This window comes from Agelaius phoeniceus, chromosome 3, assembly GCF_051311805.1.
Source record: "Agelaius phoeniceus isolate bAgePho1 chromosome 3, bAgePho1.hap1, whole genome shotgun sequence".
NCBI classification, from domain to species: Eukaryota; Metazoa; Chordata; class Aves; order Passeriformes; family Icteridae; genus Agelaius; species Agelaius phoeniceus.
In genome coordinates, this window is record NC_135267.1 from 52,617,601 (window position 1) to 52,630,005 (window position 12,405).

General features: G+C 38.1%; 1 protein-coding gene across 1 annotated transcript in view; it reads right to left on the reverse strand.

Annotated features, from left to right (window-relative positions):
* The window catches only part of LOC143693555 (uncharacterized), a 114,299-nt gene that overhangs the window by 85,051 nt on the left and 16,843 nt on the right, over window positions 1-12,405 (reverse strand). The window contains exons 3-4 of the mRNA XM_077175248.1: window positions 7,629-7,664; window positions 4,371-4,427 (exon numbers count right to left, since the gene is read on the reverse strand). The gene's annotated coding sequence lies outside the window, so the exon portion shown is untranslated. The remainder of the gene's footprint in view (window positions 1-4,370; window positions 4,428-7,628; window positions 7,665-12,405) is intronic.

Consider the following 12,405-nt stretch of genomic DNA (forward strand, 5'->3'; position numbering starts at 1 on the left):
AGAGATGCTTTCACCAGGTGCAGTGGCTGCTTATGAAGAGAAATTTCAAGGCACACAGAGGCCCTCAGACATAAGATTCTGAAGAGAATGCAGGATGGAAAACTTTACTATGTCCCTACAGAGAGAGAGATAGGTGCCTTTTCCTTTCTCCAAAAGTACTTGCAGGGGTGTATAACATAAACTTGACCCTGATTTTCGAAGTCTCTCCTCTTGGACTGACTACACATATCTACACAAGATAGGAATACATAGTTTGATGGATGATGCAGAGGGTGTGGTGCTGTGAGTAAAATACATCCCTCGCACATGACTTGAATCTGAGAAACCTGACAAACAATCCATAAGTTTGCCTGTTCCACTGTGTTGCTAAATTATGCAATAGAATTACTGAATTTTATTAATCTTCTGTAGCATATGGTTTTAGCTTTCTATATACTTGTGTTCTACAGGTGATAATTAAAAGATAATCAATAATCCAGCTCTTTGATAGAACTTTTCTACGTTTCAGACATACCTACTGTGCCATAAACTTCTGGGGTTTTTTTCCTTTTCACGTGGAATAAAACTGGTTATACTTTATGGCAATAGTTTTCCTGCTGCCATTTTGATTACAATAATTTATCTTGAACCAAGAGTTAAAATAACTTCTCTGCTAAGTAAATAGTGCCCATTACCAATAAAACCAGTAGTTTCTTCCTGCTTTAGACAGAGTGATCTCAACCTATACAACCCATCCTCCAACCAAGTTTTTCAATATAGCCTGCATTCTAATACCCCATGGACCCATTTCCTATATTATTTAATACAAAATGTCCTCTTTCTGCTTCTTACAGTGAAAAGATTGGTGGCATAATAAAGTAATAGTAGTTCTGATACAACTGGCAGTCAGTTTGGGAGATTGGATGCAGCTGACATCTGAGCACTTAAAATTAGCTATTGTATGTCATATTTATTTTATTCTTTCTGGATCCAGACTTATTGATTTTCAAGGGGGAAATTGTGCTTAAAAGGAGTTTCTATTATGAACCCAAAGCGAGTGATAAATAAGATTTCTTTTGCATGTGTGTGGAGAGGAAGATGGGGAAAATTAGGCATTAAGACCCAGTAATTAGGCAGTTAAATGACAGTACAAAATCTGTTAAACATACTGTAAAATTAATTAAAAATTTCAAGACCATTCCAGGGAAATTCTAAGCAGCAATTAGGATTTAATTTTTGCAGTGTTGAAAAGAGTTAGAACTGGTTTCCAAATCAGGCAAATTATCACTGTCACTGGTGCTTAGAGGAAGTGCAGGAGTCTTGCCTGTGAAGTGAGGCCATCTCCTGAGAGGGACTCAGAGATGAGCTGCTCCCATCCCTCTCCCTAGCTATGGGAGCACCACTAACCAGTGGCACTGAGGCTCCTCACTGCCTGTCAGGGAATGCAGTCAGCCTAAATTAGCAAATTTAGCTGGAAATGCTCTCTGCATGGTTTGAGCCTGTGCTCCCTCCCCTGTCATGCACCTCCATGCCCTAACTTTTCCCACAGAGAAAAAACAGACCCAGCAAATTTACTAAACTCTGCCCCACCCTGCAGAATTTGCTGCAGCTGTGGGCATGGTAAGGATTGAGGTGTGAGGCTCCAGAAGGATGGGAATAAGAGGCAGATTTCCCTCCTAGCCCCCCATCCCCTGACAAAAGGTGTCAGGATGAGGCAGCTGCTCACCACCTACACCCCTGGCTCTGAGAAATGAGAAACCCTTCAGAGAGAGCCTGCTGGGCCCAGCACACAAGGGGTGCCTGAGGAAATCCTGTGAAAGAAACCCATGCCACTCCTCAGGGCAGAAGGACAGACTGATATTTTGTAAGGGTGGGTCACTCTCAGACCTGTTCTGCTGGCACAGCTGTGGGGGACAATGCACTGTGCAGAAAAAAGGAGGGGATGCCTGCAGGATTTAGAATGGGAACAATGTAAAACAGGATAACTGAGGAAGACGTGTAACAAAGCATCTTCAACCCTAATTTCTCCCCTTAGAACAGCATCACTTGCTTATAGCTAAGAAACTGTTCTGCTTTACAGCCAAATACTGGGATCTCAAGCCCAGTTTCTGATGACTACCAGAGAGGTGTTTTTTTTTCCAGTTAGAGAAATCTGGAAATGTTTGAAAATATCCACTTTCAAAATTAAGTGATGGAAATGTATTGAGGCTGGCTTCCTAGAGCAGCTGGGAGGTGCAGCTTGCAGATGCAGAAGTTCTCATAGACTTCCAAACTCCATATTCACTTTCTTTGTGTCCTCTGTATACATGTAGGGAGATTAAAATAATGCATGTTGAATTAGGCAGGGATTTCTCAACCAGTGACATTAGGATCAGGAACATATGTGATGTAGATGCACTGTGAGATGACCAGCTGTGCTCTCAGTCTGTTCAATCTGTTAAGAGGAGTAAACCTTGAGCTTTAGGCATTCTTGGGTACAGGTTGTGATGTAAAAGATATGTGGAAGAAAATGAAATATGAAATTGGATAATGTATTTAATTTACTGTGCTAATAGGAAGCAGTCTACTTATGATGTTGCCAAACAAGCATATTTAATATTTTGCCATGGTGAGTTATTCTGGTGGTAAATTAATTTTCAGAGAACTGGAGAGGAAGCTAAAATGTAGAACTCAAAACCTACTGCCCTTTATAATTTTTAAGGCAAACTAGATATTTAGAAATGTGTCAAAACAACAAACTTATTTTATTTTTTCATAAGAAGCCATGCCAGTTTTCCCCTTTTCTTTTTCTTAAGCAGATTACTGTCATCACCATTCCTGCCAACAAGCAGACTCATTGGAATATTTTTCAAACATGAACACAAATATTGGATGCAAGCAGGTGGAATGAATTAATTATAAACATATGGTTCTAACATAAGGATTTCTACAGAGTACTGTTGAGAATTCTAAGGGTCTAGCTATACAACACACTGTGGCAACAAAGCTGCTTTAAGAAATTATCAGTGACATGAATATAAATGTTTGTGGAGCCAGCCTCACTGACAGGCTGAACACCCTGTCCCACACACATTCCTAGCACAGCTTCCAGCTGTAAGCCCTGGCACTGGGGCGGTTTGCACTGCTCCCCCTGTTGTGTTAGCAGAGGTGAACGTGGTGCCAAGCAAACGCAGCAGGCAGGGATGGGGAGCACTGGTGGGCAAATGGTGCTTCCCAGGCCAGTTTCACACAGGGCATGGTACAGGCACACAATGTGTGCTGCAATAGCCCACATCCTCTGTGACTCCAGGCTATGAGTCCTTCTGTGGTAGAGACAACAGCAGTGTTCCTGGCTTGCAGTGGGCCTTGACCAATTCCCAGTCACCCCTACTGATGGAAGACATTATTCCCTTTTTTGGTGGAGGAGAGCTCTGAGATAGACTACTGAAACAACCTGAATTAGAGAAAGATAGCCAGAAAGCAATCTTAAAGGAAAAAAAAAGAAAAGCTATCTCAGATCCATACAGGGGGATCAGCTGGAGGCAAGAAGCAGCAGAGGAAGTGTGGGCTGGGCACTGCTGGGATGCCAGCACCAGGCACAGCTCAATGGCAGAGTCTGGTGCAGCACCAGCTATCCTGCTTTAGACTAGAATAATATTATGGTTTTATACTCCCACATTTTCATATTGGAATTCCTGAGGGGTTTTTTGATAGTTAATATAAAATGTAGTCAAACTACAAATATAATGACTATTCAGGTTGTTATTCATTATATTGGGTTTTATTTAATTAAGAAGAAATGAGATATGGCATTTTGAAAGATGAGTGTGAAGCAGATGGGATAATAAATAAATAAAAAATATTAGATTTTTACAATCCAATCAAATTCAGATAGGAATTTATGCCATTATTTGTTTAAAAAAGTTTGCTTGTCTTTTCAGTGCATATTTATGATTATCCAGGAGCTCCATTTTGACAACCTACTGTGAGACAGCACTTTTAAATACCAGGTCCCCTTCTCAAAGGCCTTGAATACAGCTTCACACAGAAAATAGTTTCTATAAATATTGCTTTTAAAATCAGACTTTACATTCAGATTAATTTTTTTATCTCAAGCCCTATAGAATGGCCCAATATAGCACCTCATAGCTGCCATGGGAGGACAAGAAGCAAACATAATGTTAGAAATTATGTTGTGCTAAATACTTTTTTTCTTAGCAAATATTTCACATACACATATTTGCTTTTTTCTTAGCAAAATTTCACAACGATTTAGAGCAAAACAGGCAAAAAAATCATCCCAAAAACTGACAAGAACCACTGCCTTATGTGCAGTCCAGCAGATGGTGCTATGATGCAATAAACTGGTTCACAAGTACAAGAAATTGCATGCAAACATTTTTCTTCTTTACCTGGTGCTGCTGCTGCTTTTTTGATGGCTGGGTTGGCTGCAGGAGCTTTTGCTGGCTCTTAAAAAAATTAAAAAAAAATAAAATTAACCATTTATTACAAAGCATTGATTATAAAAACCCCACAGAAATCTGAGGAAAGGCTTCCAGGAACATATTTTTTAACTGAAGAGTTAAACAAATAGATTACCAAAGGGAGAAGGGCTGAGTTGCTTTCAATAAACTCAAAGGCAACGACAGAATAACCAGCTGAAGGGCTAGTAAACTCTTGTTGTTAGGCATTGAATCCCTTCTTTCAGCTTTTTCTGCTCACTAGTTGGCAAAGCAGAGGAAAGAAGGCACGTGGGGGTTCCAGCACAGCCTTGCCCCTCAGGCAGCAGCTGTGTGCTGGGAGCCTCTGCATCTGATCTTGCAGCTAGGAGAGCAGAAGGTCCTGAACCAGCCTCTGGCAGGTGTTGAGGATTCACTCTTGTGAATCCAGCAGTGGTACCTCAGGGGATCCCACAGCCATTCCCAGCAGCATCCTTTGCCCTTGTCTGAAACTGGCCCTGGTTAGAAGAGGTGAAATTGGGCTGCTTTAGCAAAGCACATCCACTGAGTTGGCTACACCAGGCATCTCCCTCCATCCTGAAGGATGGAGGAGCATTAGGAGAACGCCTTCATGTTTGATCCTGCAATTGAAAGAGCAATTGCTGTATTCTCCTAGCAGAGAAATGTGCCCTTTCTGGCCATTTAACTGTTCTTGGTCTTTTCATGAAGCATTTGCATTATACTGTCTTTGTTTGTAGAGTGCGTGGGTCCTTGCAAAATGAACGTCCTAATGATAAATGGTGTGTGCATCCCCATGTGGATTTGGGGAATCTTCGCCCCATACAGAAGAACCTAAGTAACCTACTAGATTTATTCACTCTTTATTAGTATTTTGTTAATTGATTTTATCCTCAGGAACTACCAAAACAAACTGTACTTAAACCACAATAGTTTAACAAATATCCATTAGATAAACTTCACCAATGGTCATAAAAGATGTTTTTGTATCAACTAGAAGGTTCTTTAAATTAAAATTCACATTTTCATATCTCGAGAGGAAATAACTAATAATGTTAATCACAAGCTGAATTACAGAATGCCAAAAAATGTTAGTTAATCCTGCACATCTGTCACTGTATTATTACAATGAAAAAGAACATGGCTAAATCAGGAATGTAATTTTGACTCCTTCCCCTCCAGTCTTTTGAGAAGTTCATAAAAGATGCATCAGATTGTCTTGTGAAATGGAATGAAAACAAAATATAGTTTGCATGTGCAATGTGGATTGCTTTATTTCCATCCACTTAAAAGCCCACAGCTGATAATTATATCCTAACTTAGTTATTATCACAGCACTGTAATTATTTGGGGTGCTCATCCCTCCTTCAGGCAAATTTGTAGAAGACCTTGAAGAAGAATTTACTCAGTATCCATTTTCTGAGTGCCTGTTTTTGCACAAGAGGCCCAACACACATGTTCTACAAGTGTCAAATGGACCTAACACAAAATAGCAAGACTCTTTCCTTTATCCTCCTCTGAGTTCTCAGCTAGAGTATGCTTGACATTGAATGTTTTTAAACCTTTTTTTATAACATTTGTGAAAAAAAAAAAACCCTAAGGATTCTTTGTGTTATACAAAGATTTTGATTTTAAATATTTAATATCTGAGAAACTAAAATAATTTTGAGAAAAAATAAAATTAAGGATATATTTGACTAAAAAATTCTGTAATTTATTTAATTTTTGTATAATTTTTAAGAGGCATTAGAACAAAAGTGCACAAAGTTTAAAATGGCTTTTGCAAGCATACCATTTCCAGTTTGCTATTCACAAATTATTTAAGTGCTAATGATTCTGCATCTTTACATGAGCTACCTTCAGCTGGAAATTTCACTCATGTGGCAGAGATGGGAAATTTTGCTATGAGAGCTGCTGTGGAATTCTCTCATGAAAGGAATCACAGAATGGTTTGGGTTGGAATGCACCTTAAATATTATCTCATTTCAAACCCCCTGCCAGGCAGGGACACCTTCCATCAGACCAGGTTGCTTAAACTCCATCCAGCCTGGCCTTGAGCACTTCCAGGGAGGGCACATCCACAGTTCTCTGCAGAACCTCACCACCATCACAGTGAAGAATTTCTCCCTAATATCCAATTTATACCTACTTTCAGTTTAAAGCCATTACCTCTTGTTCTATCATTGCATACCCTTGTGAGAAGTCCCTCTCCAGCTCTCCTGCAGGTTCCATTTAGGCACTCAAAGGCTGCTCTGAGGAATTATGTCTCCAAATTATAAGGTAATTTAAGACTGCTTGAAAACAGGTTCTTATTTCACTAGCAGGACATTACTTGTAGAGTAAGTGTATGAAATGTTTTGTTAAATATTTCTGCAAAATTTGCATAAGAACGCAAAGTATAGGCTTTTTTTTTTCATTTCCAAAAGAAATCTTTTAATAAATTGCTGCAAAACTGAGGATGGCTGGAGATTGTTCTGCCATAGAAGTCATGAAAGTTCATACGTGGAAATCAGAGTCAGTGCACTCTTTAATTGTGAATTTGAATCAGATTTTGAAGCCCCATATTTTTCCTATTTTTTTATATACTGTACTTTCAGAACAGAATGTTGAGCAGGTGAAGTCCTACCACTGTCTTACTGTCCTTACTGTGTTGAGGCATTGCCTCTTGCAAATTTGCAGAAAAGGAAGATGTAGCTCTTTTCTTTTAAATGATACCAAGTTCTCAGAACATTTTTTGGCTACTTTTTCAGAAGGGCACAATTCTCTTCAGCTCCAGAGGTTTCTCTGTTGGAACCAGAGCTGCCTAGACAGGCAGGGCCCTTGTTTTGCGTTTGTGAAGATAAATTTGGTCTTCAGCATGTTCAACTCTGAGCCTTCCCAGCCTTCTTATGAAAATTGCTGCCACTGGGATCACATTCAGCTGAGACCTCAATTTGACATTTCCTCCCCTATGAAACCTTTGTTTTTGAAGACAGTGATAGGAAAGACGGGAAGGCAAAACTGTCAGTCACAAAGAGGAGTGTGCAGTTAGAAGCAGGATAAGAACGGATTAAGAAAGTAGGAGGCAGCTGAAGTGTAAACATGTCATTTTTCAATTACAAACAGTGTAGCTACTTTCTTTGTATTTTCAACAACTCAATAAATATTATTTTTGGAATAATGAAATGAACTTTTGAAACTGCACGGCATATAAAAGAGATAGTAGTTTCTTACTTTTGAGTTCTTTGGATACAGCAGCTTCTTTTTTATCTGTAAGACAAAGAAAAACCAAACACATATGCATAAACACACAGTAAGGGTAAAGGTAGACAGAAAACTGCAGTGTGTGCTTTAGAGGTGAAACAGCTTATTTGCTATAAAGTGCATTGCAATGATACAGTGATTCTTTCCACTTCTGTTTGTTCCATGGAACAGTGGCACTAATTTAACCCTAAGGGTAAATACAGGAAAGCCTGTGTGACCCTAAACACTTTTGTTTAATTTCGGTATGGTAATCTGTGGGGTTTGACACGTGGCTGAGTTACCATGGCTCACATGCAGCAGCTGAGCTATGGTTGCTCACCATGTGCACATGGTCAGGCTGCAGGAACACAGGGGAGGATGTGCTAGCAGCCTAAGAACAGAGATTTAACAAAAGGCACTCTCACTGCAGCTGTTGACAATCACAAACTGAGGCCTACTTTAGAAGATTTTCCACCTAACACCTTTTGAACTTAGAGGAACTCAGGCCTACATATGGTCCATGTATAGCAGGCAAAATTCATCCCTGGTTGAGTTGAGTAAAATTGAAATTACTTAGCTGAATCAAAATGCAGCATGGCCAAGCAATCTACCAGAAAGACTTAAATAGGCTGTTCATTCTCACTTAAGGTAGGATTTTTGTGCAACATTTTTTCAGGACTTTTTTTTCTGATTGCTGAGAGATTTGGAGTCTTTACTGGGGTGATATAAGCATGCAGAAATATGCAGAGATAGCTTCACTCTCCATTATAATTTTTGGTGCTATTCTACCTCAAGGCTTTTAACTGGGTACAGAATTACCCATCTTTAGAAACATTCTTGGTGCTTCACATACCTTTTTCACTTGTCTCAACTGTACAACCAATAAATTACTCATGGGGATCTTGTGAGACAGGAGCAAGGGCATGCATAGAGCAGTGGTAGAAGATGCTCCTCTGGATGGTTACAAGGAAACCAACGTCATCTCTAATTAACTATAATGTTTCTGGAATATAGGCAGGATAATTCTTCTGTCCACAACATATATGAATGATAAATGAATTGTGCTCTTAAACACTAATATGAGAAATACTTCAGGGCAGAAACTGTCAAATTAAACCACTTGCAAATCCAAGACTATCCCATTACTGCTAATAATACAAAGTTGCTTCCTTTTCTGTTGCTTTCTAAATTGCTGTGGAGAAGTTGATATGAGATAAGGTAATGCAAATGACTGCCAAGTAGTCTAATAATCTTGAAAAATTTGGAAGAAAATATATTTCTGCTTGGGTGATATGTTGCTCTGAACTGAAATATTTCTGGGTTAATCCTCTGCTTCCGCTAACTCTGTGTGAAAGCATGTTCTGCAGGCATTACTTCAAAGTATGATAATTACCACATTTGGATGAAATTAATCATGAAGCAGCTTCCAGACATGTTATCTGGCTAAGGAGCCTATTGAAGCCTTCAAGAAGTGCCTATTAGTTTCCAGATATGGAAATTTTGAAAGGTATATATTGCAATGATATGAATCATTTATCACAATAATCTTCCATTGCTGGAGGTTATTAAAAAACAAATAAATTGACAGCACCATTTACAATAACAGACTGGATCTAAATAAAACCTTCAAGTTATTTATTTCCTTTTTTCATATAAGTTGCCATTTACTAGGGCAACATACTTTCATATATTTTAAGCCCATAATTTATTTCAAAAGAATCAATGTGTTTTCCCATCATCTGAAATATAAAGCATATAGTAAATAGCTGGACAATTTTTCCAGTAAGAAAATCTTATAATCTGGGGGGTTGTGTATTTTTGTTTGTTTTTAAAGTGCAGAAAAATTACCAATACCTGATTCCAACAGCACATATTAATGTGAAAATGCAAATAGTGTTAGGATATTCTTTTCAAACCAAGATCTCACATTTGACTTTTAAAGCTGTATTTATCCAGCTAGGCTGGAGTGATTAACAGAAAATTGTCCAGAGGAGGTTGTGTGGGACCTTGAACCACAGAAGTACCTTTGAAGGTGTATACAGCAATTGCATCTACACACTTCAATTAAATAAATCACCAAGTTGCAAAGAAACAAACAACTGTAGATCTTGCGGAAGGAAAGAAAGCTGATCAGGACTTCTGAAGTCCCTAAATATGGTCACCTGCTATAAGGCATAATTAACACACAGCTTATCAACTCGATGGAAAACAATACCAAAAATGAATTGGCCAAAAAGTTATACTGGTGCAATTTGAGATAGTGAGAAATTGGTCTCATTCATTGTTACTTTGCACAGGTCTAGGGTTTAACTTTTAAGCTATGTGAGTGTGGTTGGGAACATAGCTTATATAAAATCAGGTTTTAATAGTCATTATGTATTTTTCTTAAAAACAGCAGCAATATGTTCTCTTGCTTCTTGGTGGGTTTTTTTTTTTTCTATGTTCGTTAAGAAGAGGAATGGCCAAAAAACCCAATTTCTTCATAAAATTTTGAAGACACATGTGAAGACATATTTGATATTTAGGTCTTCTTAAAGGACTCCAGTAAACCACGCAAATACTGTTCAGTTCAAAGATTTGGGTACCTCTGACATCCCTATCAATTTCCTTTTCTTGAAAAAGCCTGCAACAGACTTTAAAAGGCTAAGCTGATGAAATAATTGATCATCTGTGGAACACTGTGAAGCATCCTTTTTACAGTTGTTCTCTGGAGGTATTTGAAGACAATTGTATTCTGGCCTATATTCTTAAAAAGTAAACATGCTTGTACAAGCTCTCCTCAGGTGAATGAACAGGTTTTTCTTTTATTGACTCTTGTGAAAGACTAAAGTACAGTAATACTTAAAAAAATATTTTATTAAAAACCACCAAATATTTAAACAAATATGATCTTTGTTCTTATCTCTACAGGCTAAAACGATCAGTTTTGAATTCAAACTAGGAACAAGCATTTGGCAGCCAGCACAGATGTACCTCAGTAGAACAGCAAAATTGTATTTTATTTTTTTTGCCTCTTTTTAGCACATAGCTCAATTTTTTCCTCAGGCCTCAATCAGCATTTGTTTGAAGTAAACTACCAGTACACATTAACTGCAAATGACATCTAAACTACACATGGGGCAAGGAAAAAAATCCCTCTAAGCTTATATAGTGCCTTTCATGGCAGTGAGTCCCTGGGAGGTTTGTAATAAGCTATTAGACAAGGATGCCCCAGTGCTCTGGTACAGAATTTGGTTGTTTGAGTTTAAAAAAACTTCCAAAATGGAATATTTCAAACACTGCTATGAAGTGAATTCCAGATCAGGGGTTCACAAAACTTTTACAACTTTTTAACAATGGATTTATAATACAGTGTACATTGTACATTTCAGAACAGGAGATCTGCTCCACGCAACGTATAATTTTGATAACTAAAAGGAAGTTCTGGGAAATTAGTGGGTTTCAAATTGTATTCTGATGAAAGACTTCCCTGTGTCTTTTTTCCTAGAAATCTTTAATTCAAACATACCTAGGGTTATTAAGAAAACCTTAAACTATTATTCAGATAAATGAGTATTTCAGAGACTGTATGTTGATAGCTCAGATAATGATGAACCATGCTAAAATAGTGGCTAAAACCCTCCTAATTAGAAAAATTCTTGTATATGTTGTATCTAAAATGACTTTTCTATTTGGAAGCTTAGAAAAGAACATGTTGGTAATATCAAATTTGCAGAAATTTGATAGAAATTAATTTCAACATCAGTGGGCAACCACAGTGTCCAAGTTGAATGGTAGCTAATATCTTAATCAAACATGCTGTAACCCCATAGATTCTTCTGCTGCTGATCTGGACTAAGCACCAAGACCCCAGGGAATTACCAGATCCTCTAGAAGATACGATTCACTGAATCAAAAGAAAAAATTAAGATGTTAAGCAGTTACTGCAGGAGTAATTCTCACCCGAAACCTCAGCTAACACTTTCAATTCGTTTTGTACCTGATTATCTCATACTAGAATTGACTTAGTCAAACCCCACTGACTGGCTAATGGTCTGCACATACCCACAGAAAATAGGTTGTGTGATGAAAATGCCTCACACAACGTGACTGTAGTTCTCCAAGCAAAATGTTCCTAGTAAGAATCACACATATCTCGCCTCATTTCTTGGTTCTATTGTTATTTTGACATAGGTATTCAGTTCATCTAGTGATTAAAGGTCAGAGAACAAAAAGGCAGAAAAATGAACAGAAACTTCAAGAATCAGAAAGAATTGTGTTGAAAATAAAAATAATATTTTCCAGTGCTTTGAAGTCAAAACTCTGTTGGTTTTTCAGAAATAAAACCAAAAGCTTCTGGCTGTTATTACCAATCAAAGCACAGCCCATCAAGTGCATGCTTTGGGAGCTTGGTTCTGGCTTTGCAAGTACAATGCAATAGCAGAGTTTTCATGACATTGCATCTTACAAATATGACAGCTAAGGTTCCCTCTGCTGCCCTGAGCAAGGGTTCACATGACTGGAAATAAAAATGATAGCAGGTGGCATCTGATGGCTGAGAACTTCCATCATGTGAATGGAAAACATAATTAAAGTCGCCTAGAGACCAGTCTCACTACTGTCTGCTCCCAAGCTAGCAGATGTAGCAGAATTTGAGAACAATTTATTAAGTGGCACAATTTGCAGCTAATGTGATTTACAGAGGTAACAGACGAACACACCCCAGATAGCTGAGCATTTTTCAAAATGAACTGCTGTTGAGCATATAGGAATTAAACAAGAATTGTCA